This window comes from Sminthopsis crassicaudata, chromosome 2 (genome assembly GCF_048593235.1).
Source record: "Sminthopsis crassicaudata isolate SCR6 chromosome 2, ASM4859323v1, whole genome shotgun sequence".
NCBI classification, from domain to species: Eukaryota; Metazoa; Chordata; class Mammalia; order Dasyuromorphia; family Dasyuridae; genus Sminthopsis; species Sminthopsis crassicaudata.
The window spans coordinates 405,434,102-405,461,284 of record NC_133618.1 but is presented as its reverse complement, the minus strand read 5'-3'; the positions used below and the strand labels follow the sequence as shown (position 1 = coordinate 405,461,284).

Genomic DNA, 27,183 nt, shown 5'->3' with positions numbered 1-27,183 from the left:
TTGGAGGGGATGTGGGAAAACTGGGACACTAATACATTGCTGGTGGAGTTGTGAAAGAATCCAGCCATTCTGGAGAGCAATTTGGAACTATGCCCAAAAAGTTATCAAACTGTGCATACCCTTTGACCCAGCAGTGCTACTACTGGGCTTATATCCCAAAGAAATACCGAAGAGCGGAAAGGGACCTGTATGTGCCAAAATGTTTGTGGCAGCTCTTTTTGTTGTAGCTAGAAACTGGAAGATGAATGGATGTCCATCAGTTGGAGAATGGTTGGGTAAATTATGGTATATGAAGGTTATGGAATATTATTGCTCTGTAAGAAATGAGCAGCAGGAGGAATACAGAGAGGCTTGGAGAGACTTAAATCAACTGTTGCTGAGTGGAATGAGCAGAACCAGAAGATCACTATACACTTCAACAACAATACTGTATGAGGATGTATTCTGATGGAAGTGGAAATCTTCAACATAAAGAAGATCCAACTCACTTCCAGTTGATCAATGATGGACAGAAATAACTATACCCGGAGAAGGAACACTGGGAAGTGAATGTAAATTGTTCGCACTACTGTCTATCTACCCAGGTTACTTATACCTTCGGAAGTTAATAATGTGCAACAAGAAAATGGTATTTATACACATATATTGTATCTAGGTTATATTGTAACACATGTAAAATGTATGGGATTACCTGCCATCAGGGGGAGGGAGTGGAGGGAGGGAGGGGATAATTTGGAAAAATGAATAAAAAAATAAAAAAAAAATGAATATTGAAAATTATCATTACAAGTATTTGGAAAAATAAAAAACTATCGAGAAAAAATATATACAGAATGCTATTTTGGCCATCAGACCAAAATGGAAAATGGGCATCTGCTCTTCTGTCACACATGTATTCCACACAACTCTCATACATACATATTTTTCATCCCTTTGGAAGGAATTTATAAACAAATCAACATTTCTTTTGTAACTGTGAAAGGCATGACAATTTATTGCCTTAAGGCATCACTCAGAATCCCTGTTATTCAGAGTCATGACAGCCCCATCCTTTCAATGTTCCTATTCCACTCTTTCCTACCCTTAAATTCTGCCCTCTGGAACCCCATTATATTTTTTAATAAACTGCCATTCTGATTAGTCATATGTCATCCCTCATGAAGTTACTTCGTATATACTTTCTATTGACTTAGATGTGCCTATGTTTTTTTTTCCTCCAATAGCATTCAAGGTCCTTGAGGGTACAGTCTGTTTTGTTTTATCTTTCTATTCACAGGACTAGTCAGTATCTGGCACATTGTAGGCACTTAAAAAATTCCTGTTTGATCTTATTGAATCTGAAATCCTGTTCTAAGGATGAAGAGATTAACAGAATACATAGTTTGTATATATTGTGCTTGATTTTTACCTATAACTCAGAAATGCATGATACATTATGGAGAACAGTGGGGCAGCAGCATGTCACTAATCTACATATAAAAATTCATGCAGGTTACATGTTTTGTTCTAAAATGTAATGCTATTTATGTTTTGTTGTATTTATTTGTTTTGTTAATTATTTGCCAACTACATTTTACTCTGTTTCTAGCACACTGGGAAATGGTGTGAACTCTACTGTCCCAAACAAATCAACTGAGTTCTGAACATGACAACTATAAATGGACATGAGACAATAAAGAGAAATCAGGAATTATTGACACATGTTCTTTTAATCTGTCTTTCCCTGTTTTAAATTGAACTAAGTTCTGGGGATACATAATCACCCTAACAAACAACAAATGCAGAAATATTGTTCTAATGCATCAAGGGATACACATTAATTTTAATGAATACATTTTGATTTAATTTCCAATGATACATGTAAACACTCAGATATATGAAGAACAAATGACAGACAGCCTTCTAAATGATTTCTCTGTTGTCTACTTTCTATTTTCACAATACATTCTCTGCTCAACTACAAAATTGATTTTTGTAAAGCATATTTTGGATCATGTCACTTTCACTCAACAAATTTTAGTACCTTACTACCGATTCATTTTTATAAAATCTTCAGCCTGGAATTCAATGTACTATACTGGTAAGGCTTTTATTGGGTTCCCCCCCCTCCTTTGTTTGTTTGTTTTGTTTTATTTGTTTCATTGTATTCTTCCATACACATTTGTCATTCCAGTAAAACTGTGTTACTGTTTCTTGTATTAAACATTCTATCCCTTATCTCCAAGCCTCTGGACAGCTCCTCAGTTAATATATAGCCCTTTCTTAATCCTTCAAATTATGAGTCTTTTCTTTGTACTTTCCCTCCCTCCTTGTCTTTCTCCCTTCTTCCCTCTATGCCTCCTTTCCTCCTCATCATCTTCCTTTTCCTTCTCTCCTTCCTTCCTTTCTTCTCCATGATTACTGCCTCCCCTTGAAATCACTTAAATGACTTTGTACATACACTATTTGCTGCTGTCTTATTATATCTTTCCAATAGACTGAAAGTTCTTTGAGGGTGAGAATTGATTTCTTTTTGCTATCCCAAAACCCAATGCAGTACTTAGCACATAATAGAAGCTTCACAAATGTTTAAAGAATTAAATTGAATAGTACAAATAAAACTAAAATAAATAATTACTGATTATAGCCACATGAGTAACATGATCTCAAATAGTTGAGAAACAAACAAAAAAGAAAAAAAGAAACTTTTGTTATTTTACATGCAATTATTCAGTTTTGATAACTCAGTCATGAACAGATTGAAGGCTATGGGTTTAAATTTTAGCCAGGGATTTCCAACATCAATAACTGGATTTATCTTGAATTTTATTTTTGTTTTATTCATTTATTTACTCGTAGTCATCTCTGCCAAGGGGAAAAAAACATTTGGATCACAAAGAGTTGGACATGACTGAAAAATGACTGAACAACAAAAAACTTTGCACACATTGTTCTTTTGGTTCTGCTTTCCTCCCTCTTCCTCACTTCATATTGTCTTCCCATATTTCTTAGTACTCTTTATATTTGTCATTCTCTACAATGTAGTAATGTTATGTTCCATTCATACACCATAATTTATTCAGCTATTTCTCATCTGCTAAGCATATAATTTGTGTCCAGGTTTGTGTAATACAAATGTTTGCTGCCAGGGAAGGAAGAATTGTGTGTGTGCATAAGAATGTGTGTATACACACACACACACACACACACACACACACACATTCACTCACTGTATAGTGAGATAGGGATAAACAGAGATTCATAGAGAGATTAGAAAGACAGAGAAATTTGTATAGATATGATATTAATAGTGGGCCATTGCATCTGAATATTATTTTCTAAAACAACAGCCTCAATTCACAATTCTACTACTAATAAATAACCTTGTTAAGTGTTCTAGGCAGTTAAGAGGCAAAATAGATGTGTAGTCCTGAGTTCAAATTTGGTCTCATTTATTAGGTATATGACCTGGGCAGATCACTGGATCTTTCTGTCTCTGTTTCCTCAGCTGTAAAAATGGGAATAATGATAGCACTTGTCTCTCTCTTTTTTGGCTTAAGTGGGGTTTTGTTTTGTTTTGTTTTCTGCTTTGGTATTTAAGGATAAAATGAGATAATATCTGCAAAGTACTTATCACATTGGTTATTATAATGTGAGCATTTAAGGAATGCTTATTTCTCCTTTCTCCCTCACAGGCCTATTGCCATGTTTCATCTCTGTCTTTCTCAACTTCATGAGTGTCAGATAGGAGTTCACTTTTGTTAATTTGCATTCTTAACTAAAAATCCATTTGGACACTTTTAAAAATATACATTTGCATGTATGTATGAATGTGTGTATTATATAATTCTCTATTATAACCAGCTAATTTCCCCCTTATTCATTATTGCAAAAGATAATCTCATAGTTTCCTCTAATTTTAAATGGTTTGTCCTTTATGTATAGACATATGTATGTATGTCCATTTATGTATATATTTATGTATTTATGTATAGACATATTATGTATGTCCATCTGACAGTTCTTTTGGAAAATGGTATAATCTCATATGCACCCAAAATGCTATATAGTTTCCTCTGAAATTTTGGATTAAGAATTCCTTCCCCAAGATGGCTGTTGGAAAGTTTGTTGAAGATTAGAATAATGTATTTATTCACTTTTAAATTTTGGGTTTTAACCTTATTTGACAGCTCTCCTTTCTTTTTTTTTCTATTTTTATTTTTAAAGCTTTCAATATATAGATTAATTTAGGGATATTTTAATTTTCTTACATTAGGAAAAATATTGAATATTTCTCCAATTATTTACAACTCCATTTATTTCTGTAAAAATTATTTTAGAGATATAAACAGAGATAAGTTGCATTCTTTTTATCCATGCTTTTTTCTTTTAATTTGTTTTTCTTATCACATTGCTGAAACTAAAATCTATGAAATAATATCAAATAACAACAGTGATACTGAGCATCCTAGATTCATAAAGGATAAACATTTTCCACTTTTGCCTATCTTTGAAGAAATCTAAAGAAGCTATTCCTCTGTCCTGAGGAAATGGAGATTTAGAGTAGAAAAAGTTGGGATCTTAAGATTATATATGTTTCAATAGCAGAGTTCTGCAAAATGTTCTTTCTGGAATTTGTATTTATAATATTTTGCTCAGTATGAGCATGCCCACATTTAAAGATCAGTACTCCCTCAAAACTACACAAGTGAAGGAATGCCTATATTCATATTTCTCCATCTATCAATCTATACATATGGAAAAATCATATGCAGAATCAATTTTTCCTCTAAGTTTTAAGGGGGGAGAAAAAGGAGAAAGTCTTTTCTAGTCTTCATTTTAAGTGCAAAGTGAATATCAGATCAGGCAACCATATAGCAATTTTAATTTTGAGTTAGTAAAATTAAATGCTTTTCAAGTATGAAATATAATAGGTTTCCATAAATTACTTGATGTCTCATTATGCTGTTGGAAGTGCATCTGAAAGCCAGTGCTAAATGCATGCAAACACTAGAAGATTCCATCAAGCTAGAGAGTGACTATTCACAAGCCATTCATGATCTACATGTATCTGACATGTAAGTACAAGAGGTTAGGCAAGGTCAGAGAAATGCATTACTACACGAATGATTATCAAGTAATCCTTTGCAATATTGAAGTAAAAAAATGGAATCTGGACATATTCCTTCCTAATTTTTTTTTCAGCTGAGAAAATATGACCTGAAACTCAGTTTTCAGTATTAATACTTGATTTCTTTTTTTTTTTTTAGCAGAAAAAGAAATATTGCTTTTCTTCTCTGAAAATAATGTCAACATTAAAAAGGAAAGTAAGTTGGTTGAAGATTTTTTTCTGACCTATTCTCCCTACTCTGTACCACTATTCTCAGCTCTCAATCAGAGGTTTTCTGAGTTATGCGATCATCTGTGCTAAATCATGTCTGTATTGACATTTGGGGGATTTCAGAAGTGCCATAATAATGCAAGCACTTCACCAGCAAAGGCCAGCACTACCTGAAAGCAACAAAAAACATAAATTTAATTTCAGTCAGCAAATAGGAAGGGCCCAAGACAAAAGACAAGCTGACCTGCGGTTATAACTAATTTGATATCTGTAAGCTCTGGACATCACACCTTCAGAAATTGGTGATATAGGAGAGGTCACTAATGCCATAAGAACAAATTATATTGAAATCAAGTCTTTATCTTCTATTGTATTTCCAATGCAATGACTACTAAGTAATACACACAGATTTCATCTACTCCATAGTTTGATTGTTTCTTCCTTCCTTCCTTCCTTCTTTCAGCATGTACAGTCTCAATTTTAAAATCAGCATTGAAAACAAGAACACTGCCACCAATAACAACAACAACTGAGAGACTGGAGACAACTAAAGGAGCATTTCTGGCCCCAAGGGGCACAGTGACTTTACAATCCACCAAATGAATATAGATTTCAGGCAGAAAGATTAAATATTCAAAAAAAATAAATCCCAATGAAAACAAAGGCAAGGGTACATACCTTAGCAATTCTGTTAGTTTTGAACTTTGGACATGAGTTTCAGGACAACATCAGGGTTGATATTATTTCCTCAGGCCACCACCAAATAACAGTCAACTTTAAATCTTCCCACAGGTTCCAGTCCACCTTTTGATATGTCCCTGAGGATGGCACAGCTTCGTCCAGTTCTTCAAAAGCCATAGCATAAAGGACGCCATTCATAAATTGATAAAAGGAAGAAAAATGGATATTAAAATCCTGAACCATCAGTTTCCCAGACAACCAGTAGAACATATGAACTGCTGATTGGCATAAAAATAATTCAGAAATAAAATTAAACACTTCACAGCTGATCTAAAGATGCTACTGGTGATGGATCAATTAACAGAAATCATTTTAGTACTTCAAATATGTCTAGCACAGAATTAATAATAGATCTTAGTTCTAGGGCTCTGTATATTTTATATAGCACTTTTCATGAAACAACTATGTGAGGCAGACATTGTAAATATTATTATCCCCTTCTTATAAGAAGACAGAACCGATGATCAGAGAAATTAAGTGACTAGCTCATTAAAGTCACAAAATTAGAGTCAGAACTGGAACTGAAAACCAAGTTTTCTTCCTCTTAGTCCATTATTCTTTCCTCTATATGATACTCTTTGTGTGTATGTATATACTGGTGCATACACACACATACACACACACACACACAAACACATACACACACGCATACAAGAAGTGTAGCTTTTCAGAGGCATCAATGGCCAAATGGCCCCGGATTCTGTCTTTAACAAGGAAAAAAATGGAGCTCCATTGTGGGAAACGAAGGGTACCTTCCCTAATGTTGACTCAAAGATTAGAAGGCTAACTTACAAACTCTATTGCCTTCTAATAATCCACTAGGTTTCTTACACAAAATTTAGCTAAATCATTTTTTAAACTGTTCTTGTTTTTAGCTTATGCTCCTCCTTGGGAAAGTGACTTCCATAAATTTATTACTTGCTGTGTAAAGAAATGCCTGTCTTTCCCTCTGAACATTACATGGGGTAGTCTTACTCTAGTGGTTCATGATCAAGTGAATAAATTCAATGTAATTCACCAATTCTTATTAAGCAACTTGTAGAAAGTACTGTGCTCCATGCTGAGGAGGACATAGCTTTGATGACATAGGGTCCTTGTTGTCAGGACCTCACAGTCAAAAAGAGGGAGAGATCACACTCATGAATTACTCTATAATATTATTTTTTTAAAGTTAGGAAAGTAAAAAAGGAGCTCTTTGTAAGGTTGTTGGATAAAATGGCCATTTCTAACTAACCTGAATCAGAAAAGATCTCCTGGATTAAATAGCATTTTGGTTGGGTTTTAAAGGAGGATTAGGAATGTTAACAAATAAGAGAGGAAAAATAGTATATTCCAGACAAAAGGAAACTATATGAGAAAAGCCATGGCGAAAGGGAAGCACAGGGAAAGTCTGGGGGACTTGAAAGAATATGCCATTTGGCAGGATTATAGAGAATTGTATGAGATAACACTAGAAAGACAAAGTGGTACCACATTATGGAGAACTTCAGATAGCCAGCTAATGAGTTTGGATGCTGCTCAATAAGCAAATGAGTTGTCTGGGCAGAGGAACAAAAAATAGAATATACAAAAGAAAAAATTAGTCAAGGAACAGTAAGAGGGATAGGGAGTAGTGTAGGGAGCAAAGGGAAGGAGACTGACTAGGAATTATTACAATGATGGAGACAGATAGTAATGAAGTATTATGTCTAAAGGCAATGTTGATAGATAGGATATCACTTCTACTGAGAATTTTAGTTCTAAATGAGATGAGTACTCTTTACTCTTCCAAACTGGGACTCATCAGGAGAGCAGACAACAACAATGAAGTGGAAAAAATACAGATTTAAGAGGTAGGAGAACTGAATTCTAATCTTAATGATGCTATTAAATAGCCAACTTTCTTATAGTAGGTTTCTTCTCTTCTTTAAGGTTGAAGCTTCTCATCTATAATATATGCAGATTGGCCTAAATTGTCTCTAAGATTCTGTTTATGTCCAATATAATGTAATAGGTGACTAGACATTTTTAGGACCTATTGCACTCATAGCACCACCTATTCAAAAGTCACATTATACCTTTTTCTGACATAAGCAAAACCATCAGTATTACTCCTTGTATACTCCACTAAAGGAATCTAGGAGCCGTAAAACATCACTGTGTGATTAGTTGCAACATCAATGTAAGAGATGCAAGGCTTTTTATTGCTCTCTTGGGAACCAGTTCTTTGGTACTGAGAGCTTATATTTAGGGCTATTAATCAAATAGGTATTAGATATAGGATTTGATTTACAATAGTACTGAGATAATAGAGTATTGCCTACTGTATTAACAACCCATTATTAATTAGGATCCAGGGTTTAATTTTTTCATTCAGGGACTATCCTCTGAAGGACATGGCAGATGTATGAGATTGTCCAAATCATCTAGGAACATGCTCTTCAATCTTGTGTAGAACTCTACCTAGCAAAGAAACCTTATTTTTGTTTAGATTATAAATAAAATCTAATTTAGGTGAATTTCAGTCTTAAAGCATTAATCTCATGTCTTTGCATCACTCCAATGGGGTTTAAAGTAACTCATCTCATGAAGGAGAAAGCCAACTAGAGTGGTCCAGGTAGAGGTGAATCTCTTTGTCCAAATTACTGGAGATAGCCAAGTCTCATGATCAAGCCATGTTTTCAACAAGAAAAGTTTTTTAACTTTTAACACATTTCCTCATTTAAATGTCCACCAATAAAAATTGATTTCTTCTTTTAGGGGCATTCCCTTTCAAAAAATAATGTACTTAAGGCATTAAGTTTCTTCATTAAGTGTCTTCAGTTACTGAGAGAAATCACTAACAATTTATTGATTATTAGTTAGCCAAATTAATAAATTGATTATTATTTATTCAGAAATTTTCATGTTTTCTTAAATTAAACTCAAACCCATGATGAAAGGGATAGCAATCAAGAGCAGGGTGAGAGAACAAATAGTTGGAGCATAAACAATTGTACAAGAAACAGAAAGAATATTTTCAATTCATTTCCTGTCTTCTAAAACATGAGCAGGAGCTGAAAGATCTGACACTAATACAGGTCTCCTGCTTGCTTAACAGACAGATTATATCCCCTATCCCCCTACTACCTATATGAACCAGGCAGATTCATTTCCTTAGTTCATATGTATGTGTGTACATGTGCATTTGTGCATAAATACTCATTATTGTTCTCATGCATACCCTGTGACTATCACAATATCTTTTTCACCAGATAGCCATTTCACAGAGATATATATTCTTCCAAAAGTTAAAAATATGGAATTATCTATTATCCAAAAAAATGAACTATACACTAACACACAAAGCACAATGTGAAAAGGCATATTGCCCAGATAAACACATAAATCTTAACTCACCCATAGCCTGAAATTCACAGAATGCTTATCCTGAAGCTGTCAGCCTGCAAGGCTAGGCTTCAAGGCTTAGTGAAAAATTGACATTTTTCATGAGACATCAATTAGTAATAGGTCTGGAAGTAGCATATATACCACACCTAGTTTATTTGATATATTAAAAACTCTTTTGGGTGAAAGGAGAGCATAGCAGACAGCAGGGCAGAGAGAAATAAAGACAGAAATAAGGAGAATGGAAAGAGATAACTGATTAGAGACTTTGAATTGAAGTAAGGCACAAAAAAATGGACCTAATGGATCTCAATCTCATAGTGACTATACAATTAAGACTTCTTTGCCAGGCTGAACTTTCCTTCCTCTTTCCCCTTTCCCCATTCCCTTACAGCCAGTGTGCTGTCAAATTGCAAGAAGTCTGAGAAAAGAGAAGTAAAGCAGGAAGGACCTTTTAAAAAATTCAGATAGATATGAGGGAACTAGTATAAAATGATTCTGATAAAAAAAAAACAGATAAAAGTGACTAAGACAGATGCTGATTACAACCATTAAAAATAAAATTTCTATTACATGGCAATAAAACTCAGGTTAATTTCAAAAAATAAAATTGATACTACCAGGTTAAAGTTAAGTCATACAGCTTGTACTTTTTTGTTAAATTATGAAAATGCCCAGTAGTTTACCAAGAAAGAAAGAAAGAAAGAGAGGGGGGAGGGAGGAAAGGAGGGAAGGAGAGAAGGAAAAAGGAAAGAAGGGAAGGAAGGAAGGAAGGAAGGAAGGAAGGAAGGAAGGAAGGAAGGAAGGAAGGAAGGAAGGAAGGAAGGAAGGAAGGAGGGAAGAAGGGAAGGAAGGAAGGAAGAGAAAGAGAGAGAGATGAAAGAAAGAAAGAAAGAAAGAAAGAAAGAAAGAAAGAAAGAAAGAAAGAAAGAAAGAAAGAAAGAAAGAAAGAAAGAAAGAAAGAAAGAAAGAAAGAAAGAAAGAAAGAAAGAAAGAAAGAAAGAAAGAAATAGAAAGAAAATATAATTTAACTTTAACATGATAACTTTAAGCTAGTAACATTGGGAAGAAAGGTGACAGAAGAAAACAGGAGGAAAGATGTTAAGAAGAGTAATGTGAAATAAAATTGTAAAAACTATTCAGACTAAGAAAGTTGGAATCCTTGTTCTTCTACTTCACTAATATTTCCTTCTTATCTCTATGCTGGCTCCTGATAGTATAGCCTATAGTCTTCCCATATCTTTAATAGTATTTGCTCAAAGATCTTGTCCATGGCCTTCTTCCTTTTGTTATTTATAAGCATTATTTTGACAATGGCGATTCACTTCTGCAGTTTCAACTCTCATCCTATGTAGATGATTCCAAATATAATCTCCAGTCCCAAACTTTTTTTAAGCTCCCAGACCACATCTCTAATCACCTTAAAAAAAAAATCTTAGCATCATTTCAATCTCAACATGTCTAAACTGGAGTCCATTATCTCTCTCCTTAAACCTGCCTCTTATTTTCAACTTATCTCTTTCTATTTATAGTACTATCATTCATAGTATCTTGAGCTCTCAATCATCAGACTCTAAAATCATAGATTTAAATCTGAAAGGACATTAGATTATAAACCACTCAATTAATAGATGAAGAAACTAAAATAGAGAGTCTGAGGCAGGATTTGAATTCAGTTTTTTCCTCACTCTATTCGCATTTTATATCTGATTAATTACCAGAATTTAAGTGTTCCATCTGTCTAAAATCTCTTTAATTCATTGAGCCAAAGTGGACAGTGATCTGTTCTCCCAACTGACACATTGTGTCCTTATGTTTCTTTGCCTTTGTTCTTGATCTTACCTGTGTCTAGAAATCTCTCCTTCATCCTTCTTCTAAAAATTTCTATTCATGCTCTAACTCTAACTCAAACGCCACCTTCCCCAAGGCAACCACTTTTTGTCCCTATGATTAGTAACAACCTTCTCCCTTATGCCCCAGGCAATAAAAATTAAAAGAATGGGAAAGATATGTGATATTAATAAAGAAAAAAAAAACCCAAAGAAATGGCTACATTGGCAGGGGGAGGAGAGAAGGACAGTTAAAGAAGATTTCAACTTTTAAGCCAGGATGACTAGAAAGATCACAGGATCAGAATTCTCACATGCTAATATAAGGTATATTGCAGCTTTAAAATCTCTCTCATAAAGTGTAGTTAATTACAGAAAAAAGTAGAGTGTTTGTGTAAAGGAAGGGAATTTTATTAATTTTCAACTAATGTAGAATATTGCCACTGCTTTGGATGAATATCTTGATATCAAATATGAGTAGAAAAAGAACTTTTTTCAATAAGAAGCAGTTAATGATAAAAAGAAAAAATGACACTGTACTTTATATTAGGAAAATGATGACACTTATAAAAGAAATGGGGGAGACTAGGAGAATACCAGACTTAGAAATAAAGAATGTAGGTTTGGTTTTGAATCCATAGAATTTGAGGTACTAATGGGACCAATGAAGTGAATAATTACAATTGGAGGTTTAGAGCTTAAGAGAAAGGTCAGAACTACAGAACTAGAAAGAAAAAAAAAAAGTTTGGGAATCACTTGGATAGAGGAAATACTTAAAAATTTAGAAATAGATGAGATCATCAAGGGAATGAGTATCTAGAAATAAGGAAATATAGCTGAGAAGGAAGTCTTGGCAAATTCCCAGTTTTAAGTATATGAAAGGAAAAACAGGAGCCAATGAAAGTGACAAAGAAGAAATAATCAGAGGGAAAGAATAGTCTATCAGAAAAATGAGAATAAATAAATGTATAAAAAGTAATTTATTAAATACTTATTATGTGCTGCACAATGTATGAAGGACTAGAAATGTAAGCAAAAAATAAGGCAGGATCTTCTCTGTAGGAGTCCTCACCTTAATTTGAAGAGATAATACATTTATGAGATTTCAACAGCGTGGTGGATGGAAAGATCTTAATGGTATATCTATGGCTTATTTGTTAAGATCTAAGGTTCTTTAGAATTCTTTAGCATGTCAAACAGCAGTGTCCAGTGATTCCAGACCCATTGCAGCCTACTACAAATGGAAAGGTTCAGATTACCTTAGGATGCAATGGCAAAGAAGATGATAAATCTTGGATATCCTCCACCTCACAAGAAAGAATTTATGTGGCTATGTTCCATAATCAGGGTAGAGGACTTAGGCACTGCCTACTACTTTGAGAAAGGAGAAGTAGGCTTGAGGATCCTATTAGAATAGGAATTCTGGATTTTATTCTAGTGCAACAGACTAGCTAGTATCTATTTGGGAATGGTGGTAGAATTGGGAGGAGGAAGGGCATCTCTTTCACATGTTGATTTGATATATGACAGTCTAAATAGATTCAAAACATGGGACTAATCAATGGAATCCAATACTAAAGTGAAGTAAAGAAAGATAAAAACTGAGAAAAAATTGATTGACTTTCGATATCAGATTATTGATGCATACTGGTTAGATCAATCTCTTAACCTACAGAAGTTGTTAAAGATTGCTGGAATAATGAAAATCCATGGGTAGAGATCTTAAGTTCTAAGGAATTCTACTAAAAGCTTTATTTCAGTTTTTTCTACTCAAAATGCGAGTATTCAAGAGGTTTAGAGTTCAATTCTTTGAATTTGACACATGAAGCCTCCTTCAATATAAGATATCAGAACCTATTCTTTGACCTGGCAGTGTTTCTATAGGGCTTATATCCCAAAGAGATCTCAAAGAAGGGAAAGAGCCCTGCATGTGCAAGAATGTTTGTTATGCTCTTACTAAGTGCTAATGAGATAATGAGATATTAGGTTCTTACTAAGTGCTAAGTCGGTACTTGACAATTCTCTAGTTCTGGCCATGACTGGGAGTTTTACTTGTGAACTCCTGGGGAGGAGCTTGAATGCTTAGGAGGAGCAAGTTCATTGTTTGAAGTAATTTTCCCCAGAAGCCCTTGCATTATCCCACGCCCATTCTCTGGGAGGATAAAAGAAGGAAGTCACTACTCTGGACCAGAGTTAACTGCAACTGTCTGGAGACAACGGTTCTCTACAGGAAGAAGAATCTGTCCAAGAGATTTGAGTTGACACAGCAGATCTCCTCCCAGAGAGCGATCGGCAGCTTCTGGAGACAACAGCATGTTACAAATGTTTGTGGCAGCCCTCTTTGTGGTAGCTAGAAACTGGAAGCTACGTAGATGCCCATTAATTGGAGAATGTCTGAATAAATTGTAGTATATAAATATTATGGAATATTATTATTCTGTAAGAAATGACCAACAAGATGATTTCAGAAAGGCCTGGAGAGACTTACACGAACTGATGCTGATGAAATGAGCAGGACCAGATCATTATATACTTCAACAACAATACTATATGATGATCAATTCTGATGGATGTGGCCATCTTCAATAATGAGATGAACCCAATCAGTTCCAATAGAGCAGTAATGAACTGAACCAGCTACACCCAGCAAAAGAACTCTAGGAGATGACTATGAACCACTACATAGAATTCCCAATTCCTCTATTTTTGTCTGCCTGCATTTTTGATTTCCTTCACAAGCTAATTGTACACTATTTTAAAGTCTGATTCTTTTGTACAGCAAAATAACTGTTTGGACATGTATACATATATTGTATTTAATTTATACTTTAACATATTTAACATGTATTGGTCAACCTGCCATCTGGGGGGAGGCGGGGGGAAGGAGGGGAAAAATAAAACCAAAATTGTCAATGCTGAACAATTACCCATGCATATATCTGGTAAATAAAAACTATAATTAAAAAAAAGACATCAGAACCCCCTAACATTTTTGAGCCATGAAGAAATAGTCAATAGTCTAAGTGAATTGTTGACTTGAAGTTTTAACTACAAGTATATGCTTCTTTATTTCCCCAAATGAGCCAAAATTAGTTCTTGGAATAGAATAGTAATGCACATGTATTCTTGTACATTTCTTATATTAGCATGTCCACTAAATTGATTTCTATCATATCTGTGACCTTGTAGTCATATTAAATTACTATGAAGCTTTATCTCTGTACCTTGTAATTCAAAATTAAATACAGTTATCAATGGATTTCAGAGGGACAATTCTAAGTCTAGAGCCACCACAACAATTTATATGCTAAGAACACTGAAAAAAGACAAAACAACAATTTAAAAACTCTTAAGAATTCTGATCTATCACTAATACATTGTTGGTGGAGTTGTGAAAGAATCCAACCATTCTGGAGAGCAATTTGGAATTATGCCCAAAAAGTTATCAAAATGTGCATACCCTTTGATCCAGCAGTGCTACTACTGGGCTTATATCCCAAAGAAATACTAAAGAGGGGAAAGGGACCTGTATGTGCCAAAATGTTTGTGGCAGCTCTTTTTGTAGTGGCTAGAAACTGGAAGATGAATGGATGTTCATCAATTGGAGAATGGTTGGGTAAATTATGGTATATGAAGGTTATGGAATATTATTGCTCTGTAAGAAATGACCAACAGGAGAAATACAGAGAGGCTTGGAGAGACTTACATCAACTGATGCTGAGTGAAATGAATAGAACCAGAAGATCACTATACACTTCAATGCTGTATGAAGAGGTATTCTGATGGAAGTGGAAATCTTCAACATAAAGAAGATCCAACTCACTTCCAGCTGATCAATGATGGACAGAGAAGAAAACACTGGGAAGTGAATGTAAATTGTTAGCACTACTGTCTATCTATCCAGGTTACTTACACCTTCAGAATCTAATACTTAAAGTGCAACAAGAAAATTGGATTTACACACATATATTGTATCTAGGTTATAATGTAATACATGTAACATGTATGGGATTGCCTGTCATCTAGGAGGAGGGAGTAGAGGGAGGGAGGGGATAATTTGGAAAAATGAATACAAGGGATAATATTATAAAAAATTACTCATGCATATATACTGTCAAAAAATTTTATAGTAAAATGACTTTGTTTTCAATTAAAAAAAAAAAAAAGAATTCTAATCCATCATGGTTCTAGAAGATTGATGATAAAGAATCCTATTCCTGTTCTAACAGAGAGATGACAGATAAAATAGGCACAAGAGACATATTTATAGCCGATATGGGATTATTGCCATGCTTATTTATTACAAAAAGTTTGATTTTTTTTTTGTGAGGGAAGAGTGGAAGATGGAGGATTTGGAAAAAAGAGAAGAAAGACAAAATAAATACTTGCTAATTGAGATAAAAATAATATTTAATTTAAAAACATAAGAAATTGCTGTTATGTAATCAAAGGACAAAAATAAAACATCTTCGATAAAACAAAAACTACAAGCCATCTTTAAATATTTGTCTTTAAACTATGATATGAAAAAAGGATGTGGCTTATTGAACTTGATCCTAATGAAAAGAAGTGAAAGAAATGGGTGAAAGTGAAAAAAAATCGTTGATTTTAATGAAAATTTCCTAAAAATTGGAGCTTTCCCAAAATTGAATGAATAGCTTTATGAGCTAGTGAGCTTTACCTCACTGGAGACCTTTTAGTAGAGGTTGGGTAACCATTTGTCTAGTTTTCATAGGAAATGATTCTTGTTCAATTAAAAGTTGTATTAGATGACCACTAAGGTCCCATCTATCTGAAATTTTGTAATTCAAGAAATATTTAGCAGAAAAAGGAAAAAGACCAGGATATTATTGAAAGGAATAGAGGCCAGGTTTACACTTTTGAAAAGAGAGAATTCATTAGTATTTGTAAGGAACAGTAACTGGAAAGGTTGGTAAGCAAAGAAAAAATGTTATAATTGAACAGATCATTTAGAACAGGGGTTGGCAAACTATGGCATTGAGGCAAAATTCAAGTGGCTTGTTTTTATGCATCCTAGAAATGGTTTTTAACATTTTAAAATATAATTCTATTATATTTAAATTTTAGCTCATTGTGGCTTTATATATATGTATACATATACATATATATATTCATATATATATATTTTTTCCTTAAACAAAGAAATGACAAAATATATGGTTTCCATAAACCCTAACTTCATTCTTCCTCTTATATTTAAATTGTTTATTTCATGGATTTCCTGGTTGGCTAATTTGCAACTTTTTTTCCTCCTTGGGAGTGTCACAAAGAAAATTAGCAATAGCTGTTTGTGAAAGAATGGCAGTAAAGGGACTGTTGGACATTATAAATCTTGGTTGAGTATTTAAAATAGAGCTATTTATAGGGTACTGCTAAGAAAAAAAAATTAATAACCATCTATCCATTCCTAAGTGTAAACCTCCATGTGCCTTCCTCTGTTGTATAAATACATTTTGCATGATAAGTAGGTGTATTGTTGGCATGGGCATACTTTTGTTTCAGAGTATTTGGACTATAATAACTTCCTCCTCAATGTCTGCAGCATATATTCTATATATCTCTTCTTAGCATAGGTTCCCTATTATAAGGTATTGTGTTAGAGCTCATGCTAGAATAAGATGTCTAAGGAGTTCTTACCCTAGATATCACTCCTTGAAAAGCACTTTTACCTCTACACACTGTGCCCATCATCTGCATATATGAGAAAGGAAGCTACAAAAGTTCAGAGTTAAGAATAGATAGATGGCTATTGAAATATTTTTCTCATCAATATCCTAAAAATAGCTCTAGTTTAAATATCCATTGTGATATCTAACAATAATCATATTACTCACATTCTAGAAAACAAAAGGAATGGTTATTTTTTCCTGTGATATTGTAAGGAGGAGAAGGAATTAGGAAAAATTAGTCAACTAGGGGATCAATGGTAAGAGGGAAAGTGAGATGTAGAGAGAATGTATTTGTAACTCTTTTTGTCTGGATTGTCACTTTGACCTGCATATTGTCTTCAGCATTGCCAGCCCATCCACAATTGTTTTCCTTTGGAACGAAAAAAGTCTTGGTCAAATTTCTGTATTTCATCCTATTGTCTAACTATACTACAAACCCTGATCTTGAAGGTCGGGGGATGTTGGTTTACATGCCCTTTTATTTGCAATGCCTCTTACAATAGTTTGAGCATATCAAATGACCCTCAATTCTTCTTAGAATGATAAACAGAAATGTTAGATTTCTATTCCTTAAGTCAAATACCTCAGTAAGTTTGAAGGATTGTGTATCATGATATGTATACTTGGAAGATTTCTCAATATGGCTCTTCCTCTTCCTACTCCCATCCCAACACTGAAGGAGGGAGGGAGGTACCTAATACTCCCTTCCTCAGGCTCCTTTTCTGGACCTCCACAAATTATCAGAGCAACCTTTGATCCTAAGCAGGCTCCTCATTTAATGTCAACACAGCCTGTTAATCATGATTGTTATCTAGTCCTTATTAAGAAACCTACAGAGTGAATCACAAATAACATATAAGAAAACCACTGGACAAATTGTATGAAAGTTGAAAATCTCATGTATCATTATTCCACTGTCTAATTTTACCTGACTCATTCTGGAGATATGATGTTTTTAGATCACTTTATAATGTTTCCTGAGGAAACCACATAACACAAGAATAATAATAATAAAAAAAAAAAGATAGGGATTCCCCTTTCCTTTAAAACCAGCACCAAGGTTACAGATAGCTCTGGCAGGATACAAATATGTACATTTCTTTGAAATGGTTCTTAATGTTAAACTATCAATCACAGATGTCTGTTTTTCATCTGTAGCTAATAGCTTAAAAAAGCTTCTGCCTCAGACTATTAATAGCTTACACTTAAATGTTTTACAAAGCATTATCCTGCAATCATTCAGGAGTCCCATTTTGCAGACAAGAAAAAAGAGCTAAGACCCTGGGATATAAAGAGGTGAACTTGGTCATGGAACTAGTAAGTGAAACAAATGGATGAATGTTTTTAAAGTACTTACTCTGTGACAAAGACTGCTTAGAATGCAAATATAAAAAGAATCCCTGTCCTCAAGGATATTAGATTCAAAGAGAAGAAAACGATATATATGAGAGAATAGTAGATAGAGACAAGGGTTTTGTTTAAGAATTTACAGAAATGAGGGGCAGCCAGGTGGCAAAGTGGATAGAGCACCAGCCCTGAATTCAGGAGGACCCAAGTTCAAATCTGGTCTCAGACACTTAACAATTCCTAGCTGTGTGACCCTGGGCAAGTCACTTACCCCCAGCCTCAGGGGGGAAAAAAAGAAAGAAAGAAATTACAGCAATGATAAGGGGAGTAATAAGATAATTGTACTTTTAGGAAGAGTAGTATTGGTTAGATCTCCATCCTTGAGCAAGAAGTGATAAAAGGGATTGCATTATGCTACCTGTGTAGCATTTCACGAAGATAACCAGGGTTTTCTACATATGGTGAACACCAATCAGGTCCACTGGGCCTCAGGAGAAAAACTAGAACACTGTGTGAAATAGGAGTTAAAAGGATGCATTATGATATGATAATGGCCAGAGCATAAGGAAACGAGCTAAAATTTAAATCCATATGATATCATAATAGTAACTCAGGCATCTATATGACATAATATAGTCACTTCTAGAGCACCCAGCTAAAAAAAAAAAAAAAAAAAAAAAAAAAAAAAAAAAAAAAAAAAAAAAAAAACAATGGATGTTAGCATTAGCAGCTTTTGGTCATTGCTGTTAAAATATCAATTACATCTCACCCAGTTGTGTTCACTGAAATTATGTGGGGTTGTTTAGAAGATAAAATACTTATGGGATCTAGAGATTCAACAGTAATGGAGGTCACATGCTCTCTGGTGGAATATTAAAAGGTCCTTCTTTTTGTTTATTATGAACTTGGATGCCAAGCAATCAAGTTATCTGAGTTCCTGGTAAATGCATGTTTGTGAAGCTGATACTCCAGGATACACGAGTCTGACTTTTGTCTTACCCTCCCACCTGATTCTATCTTATACTCTATATCTATAGTTTCTTATTCATACTGTCCATCCCCTAACTTGAGCAAGGCTAAATGGGGCCACATCAACAAGTACAAGATTGGCTTCAAGGAAAAATTAAATTATACAACACACATACACATGCACGTACACAAATGCAACTCAATAATTCAGGAGTTCCCTATTTCATGTAGAATAAAATTGAACTTTCTAATTGGCTTTTAAAACCCTTTACAACCTCCCTACAAAATACCTTTCCAGGCTTATATGTAATCCTTCAGGAACTCTATGATTGAGCCAAACTACCCTTTTTGTTGTTTTCCACACAGAGCATTTCATCTCCTATTTGCACGACTTTCTATAGGCTTTTTCCCAGGCAGGAATGCCTTTCCTCCTTAAATGTACTCATTTCATAAAAGACCTGAGAATCCTTAACTTTCTTCAAAGCTATGCTATAATTCTGCTTCTCCTAGATAGAGTACTTTTTGTCTCAAATGTCTTAGATTTTATACTGCATGCATGTTGTATATACCTTTATGCAAATATACTATTTTTATATAACTCCATAATTGCAAGAATGTTTAGTTGTATTCTTGGTACCTAGCATGGTGCTTAGCACAAAGTAGTAATTGATCATTGAAAGGATAATTAGTAGATAATTGTAGAAAAGGAGAAGGTTATAACAAAGAATCAATAAGACTTCTTTAAGATGAGTTTAAGCCAGATAAACTTTTTTACTCTTTAGACAGGGATACTTGATTGACAGATCAACAAAATGCTAAAACTATAGTTTATCTAAATTCTTACTAAGCATTTCAGAAAATCTATCATGTGAACAAAATGCAGGGATATATACAAGGCAATTATCAGGTTTATTAAGTGATAAAACTGTTACATATTTAAATCTTAAAAATAGTCATTAATGGGTCAACTTTAAAGAATCTCTAATGGAATATGACAGTGATCTGTTCTTAGGCCTGAAATTTAAAAAAATATATTTTTAATTTTATTAATCATTTGAAGAAATATCAATTTTAGATGACCTCCAAACTGGAAGAATTTATTAGGCAATAAATTCAGAATCCAAATTAAAGATATATAAAGCAGAACAATGAGACAAATTAATATAATTGAATTGAATAGTCTTGAATTTAATAAAAGCTTTATACTTGTTTTAAAAAAGTCAACTTGACAAATACTACATGGAGGAGATATATATGTATAGGCATTTATCTGGAAAAGATCAGGAAATTTTAATTAGGTCACCCAAGTTGTTTAGTAGTTGTTTCTGAATTGCGAAAAAATAAGCATTTATTAAGTACCTACTATGAGAATCCCAAAAAGCCTGTTTAGGATTAAAGGGGACTGTACCATTAAGGGTCTGGTGGGTTCTTCAAAAGTCCCCACAAGTGTGAATCATAACACACTTGAAGAAATTGCAAATCAGTCTTTATTGATGCAGATGTTGCTTATGAATTAGGAATGAAATAAGTTGGAGTCAAGAGGAAAGAAGAGAGAGGCCAGAGAATGCAACTGCCTCTCAGTCTCCTTGTATCATTATCATCCTCTCACATAAAGGGATCTATTCTGCTGCTCAGAATTAGACCCTCAACAGCCACTAGTAGGAAGCTCTCATAATAACTAGGTACTGTGCAAAATGCCAGACATAAAAGGGGAAAATAGTAAATATAAAAAATTTTCCTCATATCAAATAGCTCACAATCAAATGGGGGAGACAACAAATATGTACAAACAAGCTCTGTATAAGATGAATAAGGAAAAGGTAATAGAGAAAAGATACTAGAATTATTAGATTTGAGAAAGTTTTCTTGTAGAAAAGAGGATTTTTTTGCAATCTGTAGGAATACAGGAAACCAGACCAACAGTGTTGAAAATGGAAAGCATTTCAGGCATAGAGAAATGCCCATTACCTGAGAGAGGAGGAGGAGACCAAAGGATATATGGTAGGGAATAAGGTATAAGAAAAATAGAGAGTAAGTGTTGGATTAGATTAAGAAAGACTTTGAATACCAGAAGGTGATAGGAAGTTACTAGACTTAATGAGTATGATTGAAAATTATGGAATAATTAAATCAATGCTAATCAAGGAGGAATTGACTTCACCCAAAAGTGTTTATTGCTATGTGACTAGAGCTCTCCAAGAAAAATTGCAAGAATGACAATAACATTTGCAAATTAAAAAAAAAAATAGTGTGTCTGTTTTCTTTTAACTTATTGATTGATTTTTAATATAAATTGTTTTGTGAATCATTTTGGGAGAAAAAGATCAGAATAAAATGGAAAAACCATCGGAGAGGAAAAAAGCAGAAAAAAGAAGTGAAAATAGCAGGTGTTGATTTGCATTCAATCTCCATAGTTCTTTTTCTAGATGCAGCTGGCATTTTCTATCCAAGGGCTATTTGGATTGCCTTGGGTTACTGAACCACTAAGAAGAACCAAACTCTTTCATCATCGTACATTCCTGCTGTTATTGTGTACAATGTATTCCTGGTTCTGCTTGTTTCATTCAATATCAGTTCATAGAAATCTTTTTAAGCCTAAGATCAGCTTGTTTTATCGTTTTTGTAGAAAAAGAATATCCCATTACCTTCATATACTTGTTCAGCTTGTTCAGCCCTTCTCCTATTATTGGGCATCTACTCATTTTCCTATTCTTTGCTATCACAAAATTGAGTTCCTTGGGATACAGACCCAGCAGTAGCACTTCTTGGTCAAAGGATATGCACAGCTTATGCCCTTTGGGGCACAGTTCTAAATTGCTCTCAAGAATTGTTGGTTAATTTCACAACCCCACCAACAAGGTATTAGTGTCCCATTTTTCCCATATCCCCTCCAACATTTATCATTGTCTTTTCCTATCGTCTTAGTCAATATGAGAGGTATGAGGTGTAATTCAGAGTTGCTTTAATTTTCATTTATCTAATCAATAGAGATTTTGAGCATTTTTTCATATGACTATAGATGGCTTTAATTTTGTCATCTGAAAATTGTCTGTTCATAATCTTTGACCATTTATTAATTGGGGAATGACTTGTATTCTTATAAATTTGATACAATTCTTTACATATTTTAGAAATGAGATCTTTACCAGAAATACTGCTGTAAATTCCTTTAATCTTGTCACTGTGGTTTTGTGTGTGCAAAAACTTTTTAATTTAATGCAATGAAAGTTGTCCATTTTGCTTTTCATAATGTTCTCTAATTCTTTGATCAAAAATTCTTCCCTTCTCCAAAGATCTAATAAGTAAAATATTCCTTGCTCTCCTAATTTGCTTATGGTATCACCCTTTATATCCAAATAATGTACCCATTTGGACCTTCTTTTAGTATTGTGTGTGAATTGTAAGTTTATACAGAGTTTGTGACCTATTATTTTCCAGTATTCCCAGAAATTTTTATCAAATAGCGAGTTCTCATGCAAAATGTTTTTTTAAAAGAATTCTTAGTCTGATATGAGATGGGATGACCTATGAAGTCTTTTCTAAATCTGTAATCATTTGACAGTGGGTATTACATAATTAATATGACTTTAAATATCATAATTTTAATTCTCTCTGTATTCTTGATTACAACATAAAACAATTACTAGTCAATTCTTGATAACATGTCTTTTTTGCATTTTGCTAATTTTCTTCAATAGACTTCTTACAATTGTATTGATCTTTATATATACTATCACAGGTATTTTTTCCAATATTTTAGTCAACTGAAAAGACTATTCTATTTTTTTTCATGATTGCTACTCTTTAACAACTTTAAAAATGATATTTTAAGGCAAAAAGTATGAAAATAATGTATATGGAGGGTAGAGCCAAAATGGTAGAGTACAGGCAGCAACACAGCTAAGCTGTCTCAACATTCCATTCCACAAAATTTTAAAATTGTTCCTCAAATCAAATTTTGGAGCAGCAAAAGCAAAAAAAAAAAAAGACAAAAGCGAGGCCATTTTCAGAAGAAAAAAATTAAAGCTATCAATAGTCATATAAAAATGCTCAAAATCATTATTGATAAGAGAAATACAAGTTAAGATAGCATCCCACCTCTAGGAGAAATGATATATGCTAGAGGAGATGTGAGGAAAAAAAAGACACTAATGCATTGTTGGTAGAGTTGTGAATCTTGCAGAACAATTTAAAATGGGCTAAAAAACTGTGCATAACCTTTGACCCAATGATACCATTCCTAGATTTATATGCCAAAGAGATTTTTTTTAAAAAGGAAAAAGCAGTTTGTGGAAGTTCTTTTTTGTGGTATCAAATAATTGGAAAGTCACGGGGAGGCTCACCAATTGGGGAACAACTGAACAAGTTATGGTATATGATGGTGATAGCTATGGTAAAAGAAATGGTTTCAGAAAAACAAAATTAAAAAAGCAACAGCAGCACAAAAAGACCTATATGACTGATGCAAAGTAAAGTAAGAGATACTAGGAGATCATTATGAACAGTAAGTGCTGTGTTGTAATGATAATGCAATTGTGAAAGATTTGGCTACTCTGATCAAGGCAATGAACCAAAGCAATTCTAAAGGACTTATGATGAAAAATGCTGTCCACCTCCAGAGAGAGAACAGATAAACTCTGAGAACAAATTGAAACATAATTTTCTTGCTTTCTTTATTGTGTTTTCCTTTTTGTGGTATGGGTAATATGGAAATATGTTTTGCATGATTTCACATATATAATTGATAGCATTTGGCTTGTCTTCTTAGTAGGTAATGGAGGAGTGGAAGGTACGGATAGAATTTGGAAATGAAAATTTAACAAGAAAAAGCATGTTAAAACAAATAATTTAAAAATAACATATTTTGACAATTCAATGGGCTATGATTTCAACAATGTAGCTAACTGTTCCTTTAATATATATTGTAACCTCCTCTCGTCTGTTCTCATGAAATACTTGTCTGTTATCTCATAAATCTTTTATAGAAAGTATATGCAATGTACACAAAGTCATCTCCATAGTCTATAACTATATCTGTATTATCACATAAGCACTCTGCTTGTCAATTAGAACAGGAAAAATCGGGGGGAAATGGAATAAGTGAATGAATCATTTACTAAGAAATTACTATATGCAAAGCACTGTGCTAAACACTGTGGATACAAAAACAAAAATTATACAGTCTCTGCTCTCAAGGAGCTCACATTTTAATGGGAGATAAACACAAACAGAAGATTTCAGTCACAAGTTGGAAATAAGCAGATGCTAATGTTTCTTCTTTAATGTCATTGTCACGGAATAAATCTTATCCTTTTGTTGTGTTGAATTTTGGACGATGATCTAGTAATGTTGATTGTCCAAAAACTCTAGCATTTAGTGTTATGGGATATCTCTGTGTGAGTTTAAGGGGAGAAGTTATTTAAGATGATGGTCTGACTGTCTCTCCAACAGAGTTTCTTATTGCTTTACCTAGTTTGACTTGTTTCCCCTGTTGGTAGAAACTAAAAGGGTTAGCTGACTTTTTGTCCACAGAAGATATTAGTCCTTGACAATGGCAATAAGGAATAGGAGAAAAGCAAGACATATTATGTGACCATAGCCACCTTAGAATTTCTGTACTTATCTACCTCTTAGTGGAACTTGGTCATTAGCTTTTCAAAGTAGTGATGAGGAAAGTCACTTTTGTCCACAGAAGATATTGGAAAAATTGGAAACTAATCCAGCAGAAATTAGGATTGTAAAAGTACTTTATGTCATATCCCACAACAAATTCAAAATGGTTCAATTTGGACCATAATATTAGAGACAACATTACAATTAAAAGAGCAGATTGGATAGAGTCAATAACCAAAGATAAAAACAGATAGTTTTGATTATATGAAATTGAATCGTTTTGGTACCAATTTAATGTATCTAATAGAAGGAAAGAAGTCAAATCGAAAATGTTTTTCATCACATTCTTATGACATAAGTTTGGTGTCCAAGAAATTTAGAATAGAATAATATATAAGACCAAAAGAATCTCCAGTAAATAAGTAGTTAAAGGATATCTTCAAATAGATTTCCAAATAAATACAAACTCTTAATAACCATACCAAAAAGAAGTGTGATCTCACATTCTTTCACACTTTCTCTCTCTCTCTCTCTCTCTCTCTCTCTCTCTCTCTCTCTCTCTCTCTCTCTCTCTCTCTCTCTCTCCATATCATAAGGCCAATGATAAAAAAAGACCTATATACATAAAACTATACCAGCATTTGTGTGTGTATGTGTGTGTGTTAATAAAGAACTGGAAATTGTCATACAGATTTGAACTCAGGTCTTCCTGACTCCAGGCCTATCACACTGTGCCACTTATGTGCTCCAAAAGAAAAATAACTGAAAATAATTAATGATCAAAATTGGAAAATTACAAAGCACAAGCATAGAACCAAAGAAATGATATGAAAAGGAAACTTCTCACCACCTCCTTTTCCCCCTTGCTCTCAAATATTGTCAGATTTTACATATATGTATACTTATATACATATATATATTTGGATGATTTTTTCTCTTCTTTTACTTTTGCTTTGTCTCTTAAAAGTGTTCTATTATCACGATGTATCTGGGAGAAAGAGAGAAACATGAGGAAGTTTTATATAATTTAAAAATAAAAAATATTAATATGAATTCAAAAAATAAAATGAATATGAATTTTATTAGACAACAGTACCAACAATTCTATGAATAGTGGTAGCTTTTGTATGAGTGAGACATTTATTCAGTCTATAGAAAGTATGTTTGTTTATAATATTATAATATAAAATCTTTATTTTACTCATTTATAACATAAAATCACAATTTTGGAGGTCAGTTAAGTAAAGCTTACAATTCCAATTATTAACTCCATGTTCCCCTTCTCTTTGGGTTATTTCAGCCCCCAGTTAAGAACTGATATACTAGAATATCAACAGTTTATATGTAGATTTGTTTTTAAATTTAAACTATTTGACCATCTTTGCCACTATTCCTTCACCTACAGTCCCTAAAAGTTTGTGTGGAGTGACCAATAAATACTCTTTATTTTTTAAAGGACCCTTCTGAACTTGGAACACAATTATCTTTGCTATTTGTAAGGATAGCACAGATTTTTGAAATTGCCAACTGTGATTTTTAGGCAATGGTTGTAATATTTTAATCTCTCCTGACTTCCTGCTGTTATTGGAATCTTTATTGAAGAAAGGATTAACATGTTGATCAGTTATATCACAAAGAAGACAAAAAGATCTACAAAACAAAAGCACTTTTAAAAAATTGGAGTAGTTGCCTCCTATCTGACTAAAAGACTCACAAATCCTTTTTTACTAACATTTACAATAGGAATTAAGAAATAAGTTTGCTAGTCTCCTCTGCTACAGTGGCCTTAATTCTCTTTGTTCTTGGAGGTTTTTAAAAAAATAAAGTTGTATTGACATTTTATGCTTTGATATTACTTACATCTTTCATTATAAGCCCTTCATCAATACCAATAAGCCTCATAACAATGAAGGGGAAAAAAATCCAGGAAAATAACCAATATATCCTCAAATTCTGATACTATATGCCATCCTCCATATTCATATTCTCTGATATCTACAAAGAAATGGAGAAGGTATCTTCTCAGTATATTCAAATATAATTTATACACACACACATATATATATATACAAGTATACATATATATCATATATATGCATACACATGTATATGTGTATATATGTATAATTATGTGTGTATTTATATGTCTGTATACATACATACACATATACATACATATACATACTTAAATAAAGAATATTTTAGGACATTTAGCATGCATTGTTGTCTGATAATGATGAGTAAATAGTTTTCAAGATGATCAATAATTTTAGAACAACAAATAATGTATTGGCAAAATTTCTGTATG

At 33.4% G+C, this 27,183-nt stretch overlaps 1 protein-coding gene across 5 annotated transcripts in view; it reads right to left on the bottom strand.

Annotated features, from left to right (window-relative positions):
• SGCD (sarcoglycan delta) overlaps positions 1-27,183 on the bottom strand; it is a 1,341,685-nt gene that overhangs the window by 760,394 nt on the left and 554,108 nt on the right. For all 5 annotated transcript variants that reach the window (XM_074291900.1, XM_074291902.1, XM_074291901.1 and 2 more), the window contains one exon: positions 5,999-6,165. The gene's annotated coding sequence lies outside the window, so the exon portion shown is untranslated. The remainder of the gene's footprint in view (positions 1-5,998; positions 6,166-27,183) is intronic.